General features: G+C 36.3%; 1 protein-coding gene across 1 annotated transcript in view; it reads left to right on the top strand.

Moving 5' to 3' along the window:
- Dcc (DCC netrin 1 receptor) overlaps positions 1-22355 on the top strand; it is a 1075620-nt gene that overhangs the window by 227540 nt on the left and 825725 nt on the right. The window lies entirely within an intron of this gene.

Genomic DNA, 22355 nt, shown 5'->3' with positions numbered 1-22355 from the left:
GGCCCCTTGTGGGTGGGATCATCTCTGGGCTGGTAGTCTTGGGTTCTATAAGAGAGCAGGCTGAGCAAGCCAGGGGAAGCAAGCCAGTAAAGAACATCCGTCCATGGCTTCTGCATTAGCTCCTTCTTTCTGACCTGCTTGAGTTCCAGTCCTGACTTCCTTTGGTGATGAACAGCACTGTGGAAGTGTAAGCTGAATAAACCCTTTCCTCCCCATCTTGCTTCTTGGTCATGATGTTTGTGCAAGAATAGAAGCCCTGACTAAGACAGTTTGTCAGCAATAAGTGGTGACCTCTGAGCTCCTTCTCTATCCATAGCTGATTGCTGGGTGTGCCTTCCTTGAGTAGGCCATTTTACAGCCAAAGTGAGTCCACACTGAGTCCACATGGTACTTAGAAGACACCCTTTATAGCTTGCCTCCTTATCTTCTTGCTCTTAAGTTCCTTCTACCTGTTTTTTCCCTTGTTCCCTGAATTTTAAGAAGTAGAGTAAATGTCTTCTTTAGGATGGGGCCCTCAACTCTCCCTTATTATCAGCATCTTGTGAGGCCATGGGCTTCAGCACAAAGAGATGCTTCTCTGATTAAAGCTGTAGATAATATTTGTCTGGTTAGTATAACTGTAGATAGATGGATAGAGATAGATAGATAAAGTAGATAGACAGAGATTCAGATATAGAGATTTAGAAAGTAATGTATTAGTGCTGTATCCATTTAAAACTGTGAGTAAATAATAGATCCCCTTAACACTTCCATATTCATAGGGTTTATCATATCTCAAAAGCCAAAATCTCTCGTGGTATACCATCAGAATTCACTCAGGACTTGTATTTTTATTTAGTGAGCCATTACTTCCAGACCTGGTATTATTTAACTTTTGGGGTACCTTCCTTTTAAAATCTTTTTATATTTTCAATTGGATTCCAAGGTAGCAGGTTTTCACATTTTCATAACCCAAGTCATGTTGCATGTTCCCCTACATTCCTTCATATGGGTCATGATTATTTCATAAAATATATTTTTCTGAGACAAGATCATGCTTGGTAAGAATCTTTGAAAATCACACTCACAACAATCCTCCTGTCTCAGGTTTCCAAGTACAGTGATTATTGCTGTGGAAACGTCATCAGCTGAATATAATTTTTAAGAAGACATTTTTTGGAAAAACAATGTATTGGATTTTTATTTTGTAAACTCAAGTTCATTTGATGTCATAGTTTATTCAATTTGTATTAGAAAATAGTTTTTCTTTCAGTTGATGTGTAATGCAAGACAATTTTAACTCTCCTTGGGGATGTATTTGGAGCCAGAAGTTAAGAAAATTGTACAATTAAAAAAAATGTAGCTCTTTCTTTTGTAATTCAGATGACCTTTTAGTAGCCTTGTTCTGGTGTCATGGTATCATTGTTATTTTTAGGTGGTCATGGGTTTTACTTCTTGTAAATATATTTAGTTTGAGTATCTTGAAGATAACAATCCAGAGCTCTGGCAGAATCATGATAGATCTTCTCCAACTCCTGTGTGTAGTATCTTATTGAAAAATGTTTAGAAAGAAGAGTCTGAGAAAGAGAGAGGAGAAGGTACATTTATCCATATCAGAGGGTCAGTAGTTGCTGTTGGCAAAGGAATCACAGAGACAAAATTATTCATCCATAGCTTGATTCTTTCATTGCTCCTAGCTACCTGCTTTTACAATCATTCCTACTTTCCACCTCATTACCCAGAATTCTTTTTAGATCTCTTTGATAAAATATATTGAGATCATCTAAACTTTCCCTTAAGCTCACTCATGAAAAAAATGTGTACCTGTTCATTGGTATTCCATCACAAAGGAGCAGTAATCGCTGGACTTTGGATGAGTTTCCAATATGTGAGTCTTGTTGGTGAGAGGATCCTATTATCAGCCCCAAGCTCCCCATCACTTCCTCATCTTTGTGGTGAGGAGCACAAAACACTTCGAAGGCATGCGGTGGGAGAGGGTGGCATGATGTTAATTACCAGACCCAATCTTAGGACTGTTTCAAGCCTTAGACAAAATTCCATAATGATTGTCATTGGTTCAGTTGCAGTTCTTTCATTCAAAATATGAGTTATTCTTTTCCCTACTTTCACTATATATATATATATATATATATATATATATATATGGCAATATGCATGGATCCATGGAATTTTGGCAGTAACTTATTTATTGTAAAGCACTTACAGAATTTCCTGAGTGATAAGTCTAGTGGCAATATAAAAATCCACTTAGCTCTTGTATATTACATAAATTATAGTATGATTAAGGAAAATAACACAGAGCATCTAATGAGGCTTTAATATTTTTAGCACCATAAGATGATAATTTTGAACATCAGAAGGCAGAGTAAATCTGTCCTATGTAGAAAAATCTACAGGATAATTTGGACTTTGTAAGTCATCACAATCTAAATTGCCAAAGAATGTTTACTAACAATAAACAGAGATATTTAAGAATAGAAGAATTGGGCAACCTGGTTATGACCATTTCCTATAACAGCAAGAACCCAGTGAACTTGTGCATACATGATCACAGAGGAAAGAAAGGGCAGGGGGAAGAATTATTACTCATAAGTTTTCTATCTGCCACATTTTTTTTTTTTTACCTCTCAGAATTTCTGACTGCTTCACTGAGATTGCAAGACAGTTTTGACCTGTCTTTACCTAATTTCTGAGGCCTGAGCTGATGACAGCCAAAGCATGTTCCCTGACAAAATCCTGCTTGCTGGCAATGAAGACACAGGCTCTGGGGGGAATCCTGTGTCATAGTTTTCCAAGCCTGTCTATAGTTGACAGAACTGCAGTCAAAGGTTTCAACTGTGCTAGAAGCAGTGGACTTGGCTTTGAAGGTATGCTAAGGGGTGGGCCCCTGCTAAGAGATGCGGGTACATTTGCTACATACAAGACCACAGTGCACATTTAAAAAGGTCAAGGAAAGAACAAGCTGTCTTCTTGGGAGTGATGTGGGGTGGGAGTGGGGGTCCTTACATTAGGAATAATTGAATGTGGAGAATAATCTTTATTCCCCAAGGGTACATTTTAATAATGCAAGTGACTGATCCACTTAATGTCTGCCTGATTCAAACTGCATGGCCTGGTTTTTCATTAATAATGAACCCACAGGTAAACAAAAGCTTCACATTAAATGCCTCTTAAAAGTGTTTAGTGTCTACTGCCAGAAAACCTATTAAGCACAGTTGTCTAGGAAAAGGCTGAACTGAGTAGAAGCTGTGGGTTCCACAGTGGAAACTCCATTTCTCTGTTGTCTTGTTAAGGAAAAGTTCACACATTCCCATATTGGAACATTGAGAAGCATTTCACACAGTGTCTTAATCTTTCAGCAATAATGTTTCAAGGAAGCATAATAAATAGTGTATTAATAATAGAATAATATAATAATAGAAAAATTAACTTTCTTAATGAGTTTAATGAAAATGGTGGTGGGTGCGTAGACAAGATGTCTAATCTTTTGCTTTACCCTGTAAGATACCTTAACTAGTCCATTACCAAAGTTACTTCTTCTTGTAAGTACAATGGACTATGGGAATATATCCTCAAAGATTATTTTTTTAAATCACAGTAATTATTGTCATACATTTTAATTTTGTTCTCACCACCAATATAATATGGAGCGTTATTCAGTGATGTAAAAGTATTCTAAACTTAGAAGCTAAATCTAGGTTTTTACAGAATTTCATTTACTTTGTTTTCAATTTTGTATATATTTTTGTTTCTAAAGGTTGAAGCTTTTATGGGATCACCCTACCTAAATTTATGTTTAATTTGGTTGACTTGACACAGTGATTCTTGAGTATCTAGGAGGAGGGATTTTTTTTTAAATTCGACAATGACATCAAGATTTGCTTGTATATTTCTTCCCCTCTTTAAATGGACACAGAAATAATAGAACAAAGTGAATTGTTACAGATTGAGTTTTGACCAGAAATTTCTATTTTTCCAAATTCAGAGTTCCAGGTCATCCCATTCAGATTACGAATGTCTGACAGGAATTTCTTCACTCTCAGCCCTGAGAATATCATGTCCTAAGAATCACCTTCACTGTACACAAACCAAGATGAACAGCTGCTCTCCTGTATGCTCCTTCATCCTCTGGATATTCTCCTTCTCTTCTTCATTTCTAAGTAGTTTGTCTTAGTGTGGCATCAAAACAATAATCTACACTTAGGTCTAGGAGGCACCTTTACCATCAACTCTACCTCATTCATCCTGCATTCTCCATATTGTCTCAATTAGTCTTTGCTTACTTAATGACTACATTTATTAAATGTCTGCAATTTTTAATATGATTTTTAAAAATTCTTTCACTGAAATGATGTTTCTTTTTAAAGTCTACTAAATCTGTGCATCCTCATTTGCTGCCCTGGTACTTTCTCCTTCTTTTAACTGATGACTCTTTTGCCCACTTATGGGAATAAGTAAGTGAGTGTGGAAGCTCGAAGCCGTGAGAGTGAGTGTGCATAAAATAAATGTGCACATTTCAGTATTGGGAAAACACAAAATTTGATATAAGAGAATTCATAACAGCTGTGAGAATTCTTAGGCACTCTCAATATTAGCAATATTTCTTTCCGGCAACACACTTTTTTTCTTAAGGCCACTGAAGCATAATATTATAACCTTTTTTCATAAAGCTGTTAGGTAGAGCTATGGAGTAGTTCTTTCAAACCAAATGTAGAGGAATCCACGATTTGGAAAGTGAATTATAAAAATGGACTTATTTAAGTGTAAGAAAAAATTGCTCTAAAATAAATTTAATCTGCCGAGTCTGTGCAATCATAGATTTAATGTAGTTTGAAAGTATAAAACCTTTATAGTTTTAAGCCATGAGCAGAAAGGAAGGAAGGAATTCTTCTAAATAACTGTGCTACTTTGTTCTGCAGTAGACGATGTATAGGTTTTGGAGTCATTATTTCATTAGATTTTGGTGGGTTTTGATGTTGTGATTTCTTTAATATATCAGAAGGTAACAAAGAAAATAAGATGACTAAGATGGCGTTATCTTAGAACTTTTCATATTTGAAAAGAACAAAATTGCTTTTTACATTTATTCATTTATTTGTTTGTTTGTGTTTAAAGAGGTGTATACATCAGATAAAGGGGTTTGTTACCATACCAACTGAGCTAAGTTTGATCCCATGGACACACAGAGTAGAGGATGCATTCACATAAATCGCCATCTGACCACCACAGGGGTACTGCTGTGTGCATGTGTGTAAGGACACATTCTCTCTTCCCCCCTCTCTCCTTACACACACACACACACACACACACGCACATACATGTGTTTTCAGAAAGGCATACATACTCAAATGCCTTGTAAACTGAGATAGACATCACTTAATATATGCATGAACTTGAGAAAGTTATTTAAATCTCTAAGTTTTATAAAAACAGCATTGTCTTCATTGTCTTTACATGATCACTACTCTCATTGGATTATTATAAGAATTAGAAGACAAAGTTAATTGGGATATCAGAAATTATTCCATTGTCTTTAACTCATGTTTAATGACATTTTTGGTGTCTGTGAGGGAGGTGTGTATCTCAAATGTATTGAGCCTCCATGTTCCAGGAACAATTGTATTATAGTCCATCCAGTAAAAATAGTCTCCATATATATCCCATAAAAGTACTCTACAATAGTAGGTAATGTAGAAGATTTTTAATGAGAAAACTATATTACTGCTTTTGTTTATTGTTGGTCGCCTTTCCCTTGCAAATCCATGATACCTCTAATAAAATTCTAGAAAAATAATGGTTATGAGTTCCTAAAAAAGAGGAAGGAATGTGATTTGTGGCTACCATCATCCATACATGTGATCTCACATGATCATCCCATCTGTGAAAGAATAACTTGGCTGTTGTTACCGTTTTGAAGTGTTTATAGGATCAGGAGACCCTACTAGTCTACTTGGTTGAATTTGCTTTTGGTCTTTGCCTTTGATAAAACATATCACTAAAGAAGTCGGATGAGGTTGAGAAGTAGTAATTGAGAGAGAATGTTGCAAGCTATTAATGCAGGCATTATATGTTTTGCATTCAGATGAGTAAGTTCAACAAGAGCTTCTCTCACAGTTGCTTGTCATAAATGTGGATTTTCTTAGTGTACATTGTTCATTAGTTTAGCAGTATTGCTTTTTGAAAAGTATTCAAGACTTTCATGGCCTGAGGTTCAAAAATATTAATCAATAAAAATCAAGGTAGATAAATTCTAAGGAAAAAGAAAAGGTACTGAAAAATGCCAGTTTACACCAATAGGAAGTTATTGTTGAATATTGTACAGAGAATAAATAGTAAATGCACAGATCACCATGATCCAGTAATCAAGTCTGATTCTTCAATCCCAACAGGTAGCATTGGTGTGGTTGAGGATTTCTCTGGCACAGTTAAGGTCAGATGGAAGTGGGTAGGTGTTTCATTCTCATCTTGAGCTCTAGCATATGCCAAGCATAATTATAAGCAGAGCAATAACACAGTTTAGCCAAGGCAGTGATGGGACTGCCACCAACTGTCTAGTCCTTAGTGTATATGCCCACAGAATTACTACCTCTGGATAACTCATTAAGAAAGTAACACAATGTTGTCCTTGTTCATACGCGTGATGTATGTATCCTTCCTTTCTGCCTTTCCACCACCATTATATTTACGAGCCCTGTGTACATTTTGGGTGTAATTTTATTGCACCTCTCTAGTTGTATAGTACTCTTTTTATGGATATATATGTATATGCATTACAGTTTACCAACACATTTAAATTTTAGTATTTCCTTTATAGCCATGACAACAGGGTTGCTCTGAATATTTGCTGGCATGAATCAAAACAGTATTAGTCAGGAGTATCTTCAGGAACTATACTCAGGAGTATTTATGAAGCCTTTATACAGCTTTAAGTTTCTTATTTGTAGTTCCACGACCAAGAAATGACAGTTTCTTTGCCACACATCCTTGCAATCATTGGCATTGTCAGAGATTTCCTCTTTGTCAATCTAGTGGTTGGGTAATGATATCTCAGGGTAATTTTTAATTTGCATTTTACAAATCGCTAATGAGCTTGGGTACCTTTTCATATGCTTATCAGGCCAAAGCTTTCAGGTTTTAGACTGCCTTTTCAAATGTTATAGCTATCCTTCCATTGGATGAACAGCATTCTATCTTTTTTTTTTTAAATTAAATAAAATAGCACTTTCGAGTTTCTCTGCTAATGTTTGCAAAAAGGCAATTCAATCAGACCCCAAAGATGAGTTGTTAAGTTGGTGGTTCAGTAGTTATTTTTAACTGTCATATAATTGAAAACCTTGATTCCCTTCCCATTTCTTTTTCTTTTCCAGATAAAGTCTTTGACAGCTCCTTTTCTCCTCATCTTTGCCATCCACTTTAAATAAACTAAGCAAAGGCTTGTAACTTAGAACTTAAAAGATTGTCTAAAGCAGGAAAAGACACAAGCAGGTTTTCTCTGGCCTTTGGCTTTAGGAAATAACACAGAAAAGGAAAAAAAATCTTCCCTGAGATTATTATTGTTTAAAATTTTGATACTGCAGAACTAGACTTAAAAAAAGCCTAGACCTTCAAGTAATGTTTGAGTTAATATAAAAGACACAAGTGATAGGACAGCGTGGATTATTGAAACTGAGCAATAAGATGACAGGTAAGGAGCTGAGAGGTAATTTCTTCTACCAATGCTAAAATTGGCTTTGGAATGATTTATATGCCATCAACTCATTATGCCCCTGACTATCACCAAGGATCACCAAGGCAACAAGGAAGATTCTTCACACATATCCTCAGGCTTCATCTCCCTCTTCTGATGCAATTTTGCCTTACCTTCTAACATGATATGTACACACAGATGTCAAGGTGTAGGTGGAGCAGAATGCAGTAAGCTATTGGTCTCTACACATGTCCATTTTGATATAGCTAGTTATTATTTATTAGAGAAACAAAAATTATGCTGTTTATGTGCAATGAGCATCATTGTGGCAGGAACTTGGTAAAGCTTATATTTCTTGAATAACCTAAATTCTGTCAGATATTAAACCTCAATCTTATCAGTACCTATTCCTGAGCTTAAATGATGTTCTTGCTTTTACCCACATAGATTATTGTTCAATAAAATCAGAGAAATCTTAGAGAAGATGGCAATTTTATGTATATTAGGTCTTTTATCGCTTCATTATTTTTTTTTTCTTTTCAGTTTTGGTTTGTGTGCATGAATGGAAATTCGTGTCTTTTAAAACAACTAGTGTCCATGGTGACTACCATTACTTCTCATTTTGTTTTTATTGTCCTTTGTTCTTCTATTTTCCTTTAAATTAAGTCACTGTGTTTTGAGGGCTATGCTACTATGTCTAGAGAAAGTGCACTGTAAAGGTAAATTACTTCGAGAGCATATTGCAAACAAAATTACAAGAGAGATTAGGTAATTTAGCAGCTGAACTGTCAGTAATGGAAACAAATATTTATATATTTCAGATTATATTGTAATGTACAACAGTTCATTTTAATCTTTGCTTATATACTTTAAAAACTAATATAGGGTTAGAGTAGTTATAATCGTTTGTTTTTTTGTTTTTTTTGGGTTTTTTTGGTAAGCAGAAATAAAATATTGTCTGCTTCTACAAATATTTCCAGTTGACTTCCCATTATTTTGTCATTATTTTGTTTGGATGCTAATATTTTAAGCCTAAAAATATAAAAATATTATGAAGAAAGTTCTTAGGAGTGTGGGGACTCACAAAGTGTAGTGGCTGAAATGATCTTATAAGTTATTTTCCCCTTATCGTTTTAAATATAATTTACCCTAAATATCATGACATATCATACCATAGCAAGTCACACAGCCAAGCACAGCAGATGATATCTTTTTCTTTGTGCTTCTGGAAATTATAAAAATAGAGTTGTGTCCTTTATTTTGTGTTTTATGCCATATGTGTGTTTGCAATATCCTAGTCCTTTGGGATTAAACTGAAATGAAAGCACATAGTTTTCTTCTGCAGAAATTGAATACCACATTCTTGGGCTCAGTGCAGAAAGATGGGTTCATCTTGTACATGGATGAACCAAATATGTAACCTGCCTGCATCTACACTAGCATCCTATAGCACAGGATGATTGATTTAGTGATAGAATTGGGATTCAAACAGAACCAAGAAGGTGTTGTGGAGCTGCAGAGGTGGCTCAAAGATTAAGAATGAGTTCTTTTCTTCCAGTGGACCTGGGTTCAAACTCTGCACCCATAACCGGCAGCTCATAACTTCCTGGAACTCTAATTCTCATGGATCAGGGTTCATACCCACACAGATGTATATGTATAAAACACTGACACAAAATAAGTGATAGGGAGAGGGGCATGAGGAAGGAGAGGAAGACGGAGGGAGGGAGGGAGAGAGGGAGGGAAGGAGGAAGAGAGGGAAGGAGGGAGGGAGGGAGGGAGGGAGGGAGGGAGAGACAGAAGAGGGGAGGGGGAGAGATTTTTCTTGAGATATCTCTAAAAATTGGTTTTATGCTGAAAATAGATGTTTCTGACAGTATGTATCTCTGAAGAGACTGACAGATATATTGGAAATTTCGCCGTTCCAAGGGTTACACACATACACAAAGGGAGGACTGCTGGAAACAGACACACACACACACACACACACACACACACACATGGGGAGAGAGAGAGAGAGAGAGAGAGAGAGAGAGAGAGAGAGAGAGAGAGAGGGGGGGGGAGAGAACACAAAAGTTTTAGTTCCTGAATTAAGTCATATCTTCTATAGCATTTACAAATTACATAAGCTAATGAATAACAAGTTTCATTATTGTTTTGTTTGAATTAATTTTGAGTCACTGAGCAATAGAATATTGTTCACATTGCATATCCTAGTAACATTACATGTGTCTGGAAGACATAAGCAAACCTTAGCTGTAGTGCAATAGGAGCTACAGCACCCAGTGTTTCTGTCTCTGCCACTATCATGACTGCAAAACTCTAGGTTTTATTCTCAGTTGTCTACAGACAATCTCCTTTTCTTTCCTCATTTACACTGAATCTGGTACAATAGTCATCCCATTTTGTTTTTCCTGTTAAGGAGACTTGACCGTGTCCCTTTGCAGTTGTGCTGCGAATCGTTTTATTCATTTACATTTAAATGATATCCCCCTTCCTGGTTACCCTTCCACACACTCCTCATCCAATCCCCCCTCTTTTCCCTCCCTTATGTCTCTATGAGGGTGCTCCTCTACTTACTCTCTCACTCATACCTCACTGCTCTAGCATCCTCCTATGCAGGAGGGCATCAAGCCTCCACAGGACCCAGGCACTCTACTCCAATTGATGTCAGATAGGGCCATTCTCTGCTACATATGTATCTGGAGCCATGAATCCCTCCATGTACACTCTTTGGTTTGTAGTTTAGTCTTTGGGAGCTCTGGGTGGTCCGTTTAGTTGATATTGTTCTTCCTATAGGACTGTAATTCCCTTCAGTTCCTTCAATCTTCTCCCTAGCTCTTCCATGGTGGTTCTTGGGCTCAGTCTGACAGTTGGCTGTAAATATCTGCATCTGTATTGGTCAATTGTTGGTAGATCCTCTCAGGGAACAGCCATAGCACTTCCTGGCATCAGCAATAGTGTTGGGTTTGGTGTCTACAGATGAAATGGATCCCTAGGTGAGGTGGTCTCTGGATGGCCTTTCCTTCAGTCTCTGTTCCATTTTGCCTCTGTCTTTTCTTAGAACAGGAACATTTCTGGGTTAAAAGGTGTTTTCATTAATTATTGAATTGAACCCAACTTGTTAATTCTAAAGCTTCTATCAACTCTCTCGCTGACCTGCCCTTTTTTTCCACACTCAAGTGAAATCACCCTTTCTGACATTTAGTAGTATTGAGCAATTGAGGCATCCATGAGATCATTACCATATTTAGGTTATAAAATTTAGTCTCAACCTCTGAAGGCACTGGCTTCTAGATCTTCTCAACAGAAGGTTATTGTGAGACAAGGGTCAAAAGAGTTTAGCTTACACATTATAAATACTCAAATGTCCTACCCAAAGCACAGTATTACAGGGAGGTGTAGATAATCTGCAGAAAAATTTTTTGAGCTTGTAAAAGTATCTGCAATATAGGATGGTTATACTTTTTATTACCACAACACTGAAGTTGTATACACTGTTGGCACTCTAAATATTTATAGATTAGATCCAACTGGGGAATGGTAGCAAAATTATAAATGTGGCCCGAATTCACTGCTGTCTCTGAAACACGCCATCTCCTCTTTCTTGACACTTTGTAGACTTAGCCCTTTGCATTTCGGTCTCAACCTTTTTGAATCTATTTTATGTCCTTCCTTTTCTTCTTCCTGGATTTCTTCAGCAAAATCCATGAGCGTGTCAGAAGGACACTAGTATTAAGAGGCCAGTGAACCTGAATTATGGTTTGCAAATTATTCCTGAACAGTAATGATATGCTCAGACTATCTTTCGAAGTTGCACTAAAAAACTTCTGACCTATGAGGTAGATGCCTTTGCCCAGAGGAAGTTCTTCTGTTGCCAGAAAGTACTTACTGGTCTGAGAATGGGGAGCTAAGTGATGGTGGCCATTAATGTATTTAATATGCACCAGAGAACAATATACAAACCAAAGGACTTCATCCCATTATCTTCTGCCACATGCAATTTTTTATGATTCCATTTATAGTCCATCAGGATAATGCAATGTAAATAATTTCCTAGAGAAGGCAACGTCTAGAGAGCTCTATTAATTCATCATAAATACACACTTATTACTTCTGAACTCTAAATATTTTAAGCTTAATTGAAATTCTTCAGCCCAATTTCCCTCATATCCTAATCTGCAGAGTTGTTAAAAGGTAGATGGTTAATGAAGGATGTTTTTAATAGTTATCCAATATTACCAGTCCTGTGTTATTTTTTTTTTATTATCCTCTTTAGGTTTTCTTAGAGAGCATTGGTTTGGGGTATTCTCTCTTGCTGGTACAAATATCCTGTGAGACTTAATTGCATTTGGGTTCTCTTATCTCCCTGCTAGCAGTTCTGGCGGTTATTTAGGGATGGTGTTCTTGTTGAAATATGGGATGACTTGATTTATAGCAGCAAACCAATAAGCTAATGTGTCTGTGTGCAGTATGGCTGTGCCTGGGAAGCATTGGTCATCAGCTCTAAGACTTCAAATAAGAGAAAAGGAGCTGAGGTTGGAATGGTGCCTGCTCGCCTCACGTTTTTACTATCTAATTCTCTATCACTTTGAGGAAGCTAGATAAAAGATGACTCAGGACAGGGCCATTACTTTCTTTGATGGCTTTAATATATCAAAACAGGGCAGGCTTTCCTGTAAAGTCACCTAAATGTGGACACTCTCTGATATGGCTAACTATCGGCTGTGAAATTGAGACAGTGAGGATTGGGGTGGTCCTGGATAGAGAAGAGAAACGCAGGCATAACCATGTTACTTCCTGATGTCTTTCACAGTCTAATAAAATCTCTTCCAGATGAGATACAGCTGGTATAGCGCTAAGAACACAGTCAAAGTCAATAGCTGTATGTTTTTCTAAACACCAGGTTTAGAAATGCAGTCCACAGTGCAAACATCTTTGTCGAGTACCTGAGTGATAGAGAACTCAGACACAAACCTTTTTACTTTTGGGTCTCTGAACGTTCTTTTAAAAATGTCCTGATGTGACGTCTTTTATGAATTAACAGTTATAGGAAGGACAATGAAAACATTTCATGCTACTGTTCCTCTCTTATCATTACAGTATCAACAGAAGTGAACAGAAATGATAAAGCCCCATAAATATATGTTGATCAATTGCAATATGAAACACTCCAGAACAAAAGTCGTACAGCTTGCTCCTTGGGTCTGAACTCTTCAGAGATACTCAGAGTGATATTCCCCAATTAAAATCTGTCTTCTATGTCAGGATGTCAGGCATTTTTTAAATGATGTCAGCTTCAAAAGTGACTAGAAGTCATTTAGCAAAATGAATGCTAATTTAACATTTATTTTATAATTCTGAAATATGAGTTATACAAAACTAAATCATCTGCCTATTCGTCTGTCATTCCATTCCTCTATTGTTTCTGTCTTTTCTTTTCAAAGACCATTTGAATTATGTCCAGTTACTAAGTATCTCCTTTAGAGAGTTTATCATCATCATCATCACCATCATCATCTTAGCTTACCATGAGCGTTGTGCCTTATACTTTGAGTAACAATTTAAGAAGATGCTTATAAGTCAAAGTTAGTGAAAAATAGAGTATAATCTGCTAAAATATCATTAAATCTGGTTCTTATCAGATCTTTCTTGTCATGTTTATCATTGTAATATATTATGCAAGAAAAGGTTTTGAAAGTAAATTAACTTGGCAACCTGCCTCCAAATAAAACTCACCTTGTATTGTGATACCACATTTCCATAACCTTAATTACTTGCTTTTCTTCCTCTTATACTCCATCCCATCTCTGCATTATTCTTTTTAAGCTGTGTTTTCCATCAAAGACTACCTACATTCTGTAGTTACTCCATAGAAGCCCAGAATGAACATCTCAACATCTGTGCTTCTTGAGGCAGCCTTTCTCCTGGGTTGAACTGTAACAGTGGAAACCTGAAGAACCTGAAAGTGGCAATGAGCTAGAAGAAGAGAACAAACTTTATAGGCCAACATTAAAATCTATACCACGAGAGCTAATATTTCTGCCGTGCTGAGTACACCAAATGTGAGAAATGCATAAGGTCAACTCAATACCAGGAGAGCATAAGATACAAGGTACATGGCGTCCAGCCCAGAACTTTGATCTCATTTCTATTCAAAATGACAGAGACTTGTAGAGGCACCAGCTCATCTGAGGAATGTGTTCATCAGAGGAATAATTCATTCAATAAGAAAATGAGATCCAGCGACAAGAATTATGACTTAGCAGTTAAGAGGATTTAGAGTTCTTAGGACCAAGTTTCCAGCTCTCAACACTCAAAAGGTTCCTTATAACTTCCTGAAATGATAATTTCAGGTGATCCAGTTCATCTTCTGGCCTCTGAGGCACCACCATTTAAACATCCATGCTGCCAAACATTCATACACACAAGAGAAAAAGCAAATAACTAAAATACAATAAAAGTATATGACCAGTAATATTTCTGATTATAATAAGCATTTAGTGTTAAGGAAAAAACTAGATAATCAAGGTTAAACTGAATTAAAAGCCAAATGTTTGTGAGTCTGTAGGATCCTTTAGGATGTTCTTTGAATAAATAGCATGGTACATTTGTATAGAAGACATGTCTGTCTCGGAGAAATCAAAGAAAAACTGCTCTGTAAGGTCCTAGTCTATATTTTTATTAATGAGCCATCATGGGCTAGACCACAGTGCCACTGCACTAGCCACATAGCCATGAATGAGTAATAGCGCCCTTTATTTTAAGTGTTTTCAATAATGAGAACCATGACATTTCTGTTTTGCATGATATATAAATGGTAAGTGAAAGCATCTAGGTCATATACTGTACAGATAGCGCTCATGGAAGTCATGGTATGAGTTTTTACTCTTGCAGGGGTGAGAAAAATAGGGAATGTTGAATGTTAGCTAAAGGAAAACCAACAACATTTAGTGAAGTCTCCCAGAATTTCATACCACGGGTGTAAGGAAAGCTGCCCCTTACCTTCATTTCTAGAGGGACCATTTCTCTTCTATATAATTTCCCCTTAGGCAACTTGTTAGAGGAAATCCGGTTATTACAACCAATACTCTAATATTGACTTGTTTGATTTATGATATATAATAGAGTATAAACCTACACATTGTTTAATCAATACTTGATTTCTAGGCATCTATAATTATGTCACAGTTTAAACATGAGCACTGGTTCTAACATCCTGGACGATGGTCTCCAATTCCTATCTCTCCAGACTGCTTCCTCCCTCCACAGTCTTGTCTTACTTAGAGCCCACATCTTTCTAGTGGGAAAACACAAGTTATACAAAGCTCTCTCCACAGCCTCCTTTCTGTAGTTTTAACCATGGTACTCCTTTCTCCCTCCTGTCCTTTAGCAATCCACATAACTGTGTTCTAAGACTCCACTGCTCACATCGATTATAAGATCTGAAACCTCTTAATCAAAGCTTTACAGATATTAATTTGAAATATGGCTGGACTTTGATTCTGAGTTCACTCATCTAAAGGTGACAATATTCTTCAGATTGGAGGTATTAACTAATGATTAAATCTTGTAAAACATACATATGACAAATGATAGCTCCATGACCTTCTAGACTAGCCTTATACTGAACTTTGAAATGATCGTAATGGATCATGAAGAACATATATGCTATGTTTCTATGGATTAAATAAAAAAATATTTTTTATTAACCAGTAACGACTAAATGACAAACCAATTACTAAGGGTTCATACAAAGCCTACTATCTAAAGAAAGCTATCACATGTTTTGGTTGTATTTTTTTATGCAAACTATTCATGACCTGGGGAATAACTTAATGCCTAAGACATAAAGAAATTACTATGTCTCTTTATCAGTTACATTAAAAAGGAGGTGGGGTTGGGGGCAGACATGATGAGCTTCTCTGTAATTGTAGCACTCTAGTGGCTAAAGAAGAAAGTTTGTGAGTTCGAGGCAAGAAAAGATTCATATTGAGACATCTTCTTGATACAAACCCCAATCTACAGAGGAGAAACTGGAATTTCTTAACAGAAAACTGAACATTTTACCTACATATGGAATTTTATCTATTTGTGATATTACTCATAATTGACCATGCATGTATTTGTGTAATCACATAGAGTAAAAAGTCATACTAAATTCGATTTCTTGGTCCTTCATTTTAGTTTAACTAATTTGAAGTAGAGCAAAAAGAATGGTGAAAAGAGGGAGAGGGAGTTGAGGGTGATTTTTCCTATGGCAGGGCACTGGGGTTACAGTTCTATCACCCACATCGGACGACAGACTACCACTTGTAACTCCAGCTACAGAAAATTTGACATCTGCTTCTATACATATATGTGAAAGCTCACAAACAATCACATATATAAAAATGAAAGGAATGTGTGATTTAGAAATAAGACTCCAGATAAAAATTAAATAAATTGCTCAGTATGTCACTATAAATGTTAGTCTTGGTGACATCATGTTCAGATAATGGTAGGTATCAAGTTAATGAACCAAAAGAATGAGACATTTACTGTTTTATGATTCTCCGCTACTCATCTTCTAAGTATATAGATTTGCACATATCTCTTATTATATAAGAGAAGACAAAGAAAAATTCAATATCTGGATTCTAATTATTACTTATAAAATATTTTTTAAATTCTAGTACATAGTTTATTGAATGTTTATTATAAAATAATTTATTTTTTGGATTAACAAAACTCTCTATAGTATCTCAGTCTGGCAAAAAAAATAGGTGCTATTAGCTTCATTATGCAGTTACACACCATATGTTCCAAGAATTCTCTTCTATTGCATTACCAACAGTAGGGTAGCCACATGATACATCAGTACATTTGTTTTTTACTGAATCTCAGAAATTCCACATAAGCAATATTTAACTGAATCTCAGAAATTCCACATAAGTGGTATTGACTAATGATCAATCAACTTCTTTATTCTCACTTGTGTTTTACAACTGGGATATATTCTTCTGTTTAAAAATGAGAACTTTTGGCTTTATTATGATTCGCAGATTTACATTTGGTTAAGAAAGATATTAATGGGGTGGTAGAAATTCCTCAGTTGTGAAGAGCACAGGCCACTCTTTCACAGGACCTTGATTTGATTCCCAGAACCCACATGGTGGTTCACAACAGCCTGTAACTCCACTTCTAGGTATTTGATGGCTTTTTCAGTCAAGGAACAGTGCCTGCGTGTGTCACATGGACAGGCTTGCAGTCAAAGCATTTACACATAGTAAAATTTTTTTTTAAATTAGGTATTTTCCTCAATTACATTTCCAATGCTATCCAAAAAGTCCCCAATACACTCGCCTAAATTTTAAAAAGAGGGAAAAGTTATTTTTTTAAAAAAGAGAGTAGCCTAAATTCTATACATGTAACAGTCAAAATGTTTTATTGCTATTTTATATCACGATCCTAACTTTACCAAGCTTTACCAAGCTTTTAATATCATGATTATGTTCATAGTTAATATGGAGTTATGTATGTAAATGAGTAAATGAAAGCTTAGGAACTTTCTATTGTTTCTCTTTACAATTCATACAAGGGAGTTCAGTGATGCTGTTTAAAAGATCTCCCACTTTTAAAGTAATTGCCCAAAATCTTAATCTAATCTGGAAAAGTTTCATGGGATAGTAAAATAAGTATGAACAACTATGGAGTATGGGCTAAAAGGACCTTTTCTGCCATATTTAAAGTGATTTGTGTAGATTTTGCTCCACCTGGATCCAGTGTGCATTACATATTTCTCTTCTAAAGTTTCTATTCCCTCACATCTAGTGCAGTTTTACTTCTTGATAATTTCCTTGATAACATGGTCTTTCACTGGAAATGTCTGTGCACTTCCTCATATTCAGGAAGGATTTTCCACTATGTCAACTCTGCAGCATGCCACACAGAAAAATGAATTTTTACCAGTGTTTTCTATCAATCTCCCAAACCTTTAAATGACAGAAAACTCCTTTATAGCTTAGTGTTAAGCCAGGTCACATTAAGTGAATTGTTTTTCAGCTTGATTGGAAGATATATCGAAAGTCTATGTCTTCCAGGAAAGCTGGAGTCTTATTCCCTCTTGATGTAAGGTTTCCTTGTAAAAGGATGGAATGCAAAAGATTTTATTTTTCTTTAATAATTTAATAAATGTGACTGTATGAGTACAGTATATAAGCTTGTAGAAGATACTGGAAGAATCTCTGTTAAGAATGCTGCCTCCCCTTTTGGTTCTCATTGCCTCATGAGAAAGACAGATATTAAACCAATAACCACAGCAATGAATAATTACAAGTCATACTGACTGCAGAAATAGAAAGACATATAATACAGCCACTAAACTTTTTTATGCTAAGAGGTTCAAGTTGAGACTTCAAAGAGGGCTGGCATGAAGAATGACATCTACAGAGGAGCAGATGGGAGGAATATGCATGTGTGATATCCAGGAGAATGAGCACAGGGGAAGAAAACAAACTCAGGGCATCTTGAACATGACTCAAGTCATGTTCACTCTAAGCACCGTGAGAGGCCAAGAAGTGGGATTCATCTTAAATAATGCATTTCATTTCTACTAGGTTGACTAATCAGAAAGTCATTCTTAACTTTCTCATGGGTTGGTGAATCCCGATAATATAATAATATATTTGTTTTCCAGCAGAACAACAATTTGCTCACCACTTTTACTTTAAAAGTTCAATGTCCATAAATACACATAACAAATATTACATGAGCTTTAAGATATTTCTGAAGATCATGGGTGACTCAGTTAACCTATGTATTCACAACTGGCAACTTTAACTTATTTTAACTTCAAACACTTGCCAGCAACATGCAGCAGGGATGCTAGGTTATGTAAGTTGTTAATGGGGCAACTAAAAATAAACAGCCAAACTCCATGCAAATATATATTTAATGAAAAATATTAGAAAAGGTGGGCTTACAAAGCTTTTGATTTGACGTTAATAAACATTAAGAGATTTTAGACAAGTCTGGAGGGATGGTTCTGTAGTTAAGGACACTGACCTCTCACATGGAGGATCTAGCCCCAGTTACCAACAGTCAGATGGTAGCTCTCAACTGTTACATGCAGTCAATCGCTTTTGCTTATCAAATAAAAAGAGGGAGAGAGAGAGATGGAGAGAGTGAGAGAGGAAAAGAGGGAATGGAGGGAGCAAGGAAGAGAGGTTGATTACAGAAATGAAATCAACACAGAGGACTTATTTCTATTGTAAAATTAATGAGGGGTGTTTGAATATTCCCAAGAATGAAGCACTGGGCTTTAAGGGTCATTGCTTGGATTTCTCTCAAGTCTTTTGTTTTGATATTTTCTGAAAAAGCAATTTATGTGTAATATTTGGACTTGTTCTTAAGATGTGTGTGCCTTGTTTATTACTTGTCAGTCTCCGGAGCCTAGAGAGATGAGCCAGCTCCATTTTATCACTCCTCTTCATGGGATTTGTACAGTCCTCTTCATTCAGCCCTAATAACATGCTGCTAACATTTTACTTAATCTTAAATACAGCTCAGGAATAAAAGGACCATATAAGCCTTCTTGTGTTTATAGTGCCAATCAATTGGCGCCTTCAGCAATTATTGACTAATTAATAGTTATCTTAGGGAAAACAGAATTTATCAGGGATTTATGTGTGGAATTGCACCACATTGCCTTGTATAATACTATTGCTGATGGAATTTATATAAAGGAGTCCTAAGATATTATTCAATGTTGACAAATATCTTGGGAAAAAGTTTATTAGAATAAAACTGTGATTCCTTGTTAAATCTTTACTGGTGATCTGCTCACTTGATCAAGATTTACAGATATGCTTTGAAACCCATGCGTTGTTGACTTTTTAATTCATCTTCTATAATAAATTACTATAGTGCTCTGAGAACAAGGTACAAGCCAGACCATATTTCCTCCTGCCTAAAGGAAATGTAGTGACAAGGAGTAGAGCAGAAACTGAAGGAAAGGCCATCCAGAGACTGCCCCATCTAGGGATCCATCCCATATACAGTTACCAAACTCAGACACTATTGCTGGTGCCAAGAAGTGCTTAATAAAAGGAGCCAGGTATAACTGTCCCCCTGAGAGGCTCTGCCAGAGCTAGAGCAATACAAATGAAGATGTATGCTGCCAAACATTATTCTGAGCATGGGGACTCCAGTGGGGAAGTTAGGGCAAGGTCTCTAGGAGCTGAAGGGGTTTGCAACCTCATAGGAAGAACAACAATATCAAACAACCAGATCCTCCAAAGCTCCAAGGGACTAAACCACCAACCAAAGAGTACACATGGGGATAGCCATGGCTCCAGCTGGATATGTAGTAGAGAACTGACTTATCTGGCATCCCTGGGAGGGGAGCCCCTTTTTCCTATGGAGGCTTGATCATCCAGAATAGGGGAACTCTAGGCCACTGAGGCAGGAGTGGGTGGGTGGCTGGGGAAGCACTGTCATAGGCGTAGGGGGAGGAAGGAGGGTATAAAGATCTTATAATGGGGAAACTGGGAAGGGGGATAACGTTTGAAATGTAAATAAATAAAATATCCAATGAAAAAATGGAAATGTGATATTTTGAAGCAACTTTTGTTGACTATTTGTAGAAAATTGCCTGTGTCTGTGGCTTAGCTTAAATTACAAAGTACATCTATCTCTTTATAATATAGACACACATACACAAACACACCCACCCACCCCCCTACACACACATAATTTGAAGGCTGGAAAGATGGTTCAGCAGTTAAGAGAATGTACTTTTTGGCAGGACACCTAGGTCTGGTTTCTAAGACTAACATCACTTGGCTCACAAATACCTCTAACACCAGTTCTAGAAACCAATGCCTTATGACATCCCTAAGTGCCTGTGTTTTACATAAATATAGACAGGCACACATATCCAAAATAAAGTAAATATATTTTTAAAACATAAATTTCATTCAAGTGTGACCACACTCTATGTTCATCAGTGATATCTCCCTGTTACATTGTCACAGTGAAGTACACTCTAGATGCCCAGAGCCTTCATCTACCTCAAACAAAATCTATGAAATATAGATATGGAGAATATTTCTTACAGGATTACCAAATGCTTATGGCTAGAAAACATATGCTCATTCAAAGGATAGAATCATTAAAGGCTACAGAAAATTTGTAAACATTTTTCTGACCTTCCGAAGTTGACAGTCTGTGAGGGAATAACACCTTTTTTGACATGCTGATCATAATTTGACATGCTGGGAAGAAGTTGACAGTCTGAGTAAATAACACTTTTAATGCTATGCTGATCATAATTTGACACTTTGAGAGTTTTGCAGGTGGTGGTGACATGGGTCTGCTTGCTTCATAAGCAGGGTGTTGTGGGGGGGTGAGGGCACAGCAACAAGGCCATCCAGCAAGGGTTCTCAGGCTGTTTAACTGAGAACTAGTCCTCTATGGCAGGATGAATGGGATCATTAACAATGCATGTAGCCTGTTCCAATTCTCCTTGTACAAGGACCAATAACACTTGGCACCAGGTAAGAACTTGATAAATATGTCTCAGCTTAATTAATCTCCACAAAGTAAGATACACAGATAAGCCTTTACCATCTCTAGTTGACCAATACGGAGTTTATATTCCAAGGATTGCTTTTTTTTTTCCTAGTTAAAAGTCCATTAAGCTATTAGAGTAATGGATTATACACTGTTGATTACAAGTAGATAAATGTGTTCAAGTAGGTTGTTCCTTTAAAAATCAGTAGTGAGAGCACTTTATCTGGCATTGAAAGTATTGTGAACTTATATTATCAAACCATTGGAATTTTATTTCACAGTGCTAATTGAGAAGTTTACTGTGTTTATTCATGGAAAAAGATCTACCATGGCATCAATTTAGAAGTATTAAAAGGCAGTGGATGATTGAAAGAAAACAAGGCTGTATGATACATACAAGCTAAAAGAGCTATGAAATTTTTCTTAAATTTTGAAATTTTATAATTTTTGTCTTAGAAAACATATGATTATTTTAGAAAGAATACTTTTTTGCTGGGATTAGAAATATTGATTTATTACAACCAAACATTTAATAATACTAACACATTATTTAATAATATTAACAAATATTTTAATGAACGTTTGAAAGTAATTTATCATATCTGTTTATGAAAAAATTCACTTTAATTATGAAGTTCTTTTTCATGCATTCTGACCTGTATAATTAGTTATTGATACAGGTCATCAAAATGTGATTGCATGGAAAACATATACAGATCTTCAAGGTCCTCATTGAACATTGACACATTACACCATCAACTGGATTCTCAAAAAAGGAAGGAATGAAACAGTCACGTTCTTTGTTTTTTTTTCTAGTTTTTGAGACAGGGTTTCTCTGTGTAGCCCTGGCTGTCTGGGAACTCACTCTGTAGACCAGGCTGGCCTTAAACTCAGAAATCTGCGTGCCTCTGCCTCCCAAGTGCTGGAATTAACAGTCACATTCTTAGGAAAAGAAGATAGAAATACATTTTCATCTTCTAGACAACTCAAATAACAAAGTTGTACTAGGTGTGCAATTTTATCCTAGCAATCACGATGCAGAAGCAGGTGGATCTCTGTTAGTTTGATGCCAGCCTGGTCTAGGATGCAAGTCCAGGATAGTTAAGACTCTCTT

The sequence above is a fragment of the Mus caroli genome, chromosome 18 (assembly GCF_900094665.2).
Source record: "Mus caroli chromosome 18, CAROLI_EIJ_v1.1, whole genome shotgun sequence".
Taxonomy (NCBI): domain Eukaryota; kingdom Metazoa; phylum Chordata; class Mammalia; order Rodentia; family Muridae; genus Mus; species Mus caroli.
Note: the sequence above shows the minus strand (reverse complement) of the source record. Positions and strands in the feature narration are given on the sequence as shown.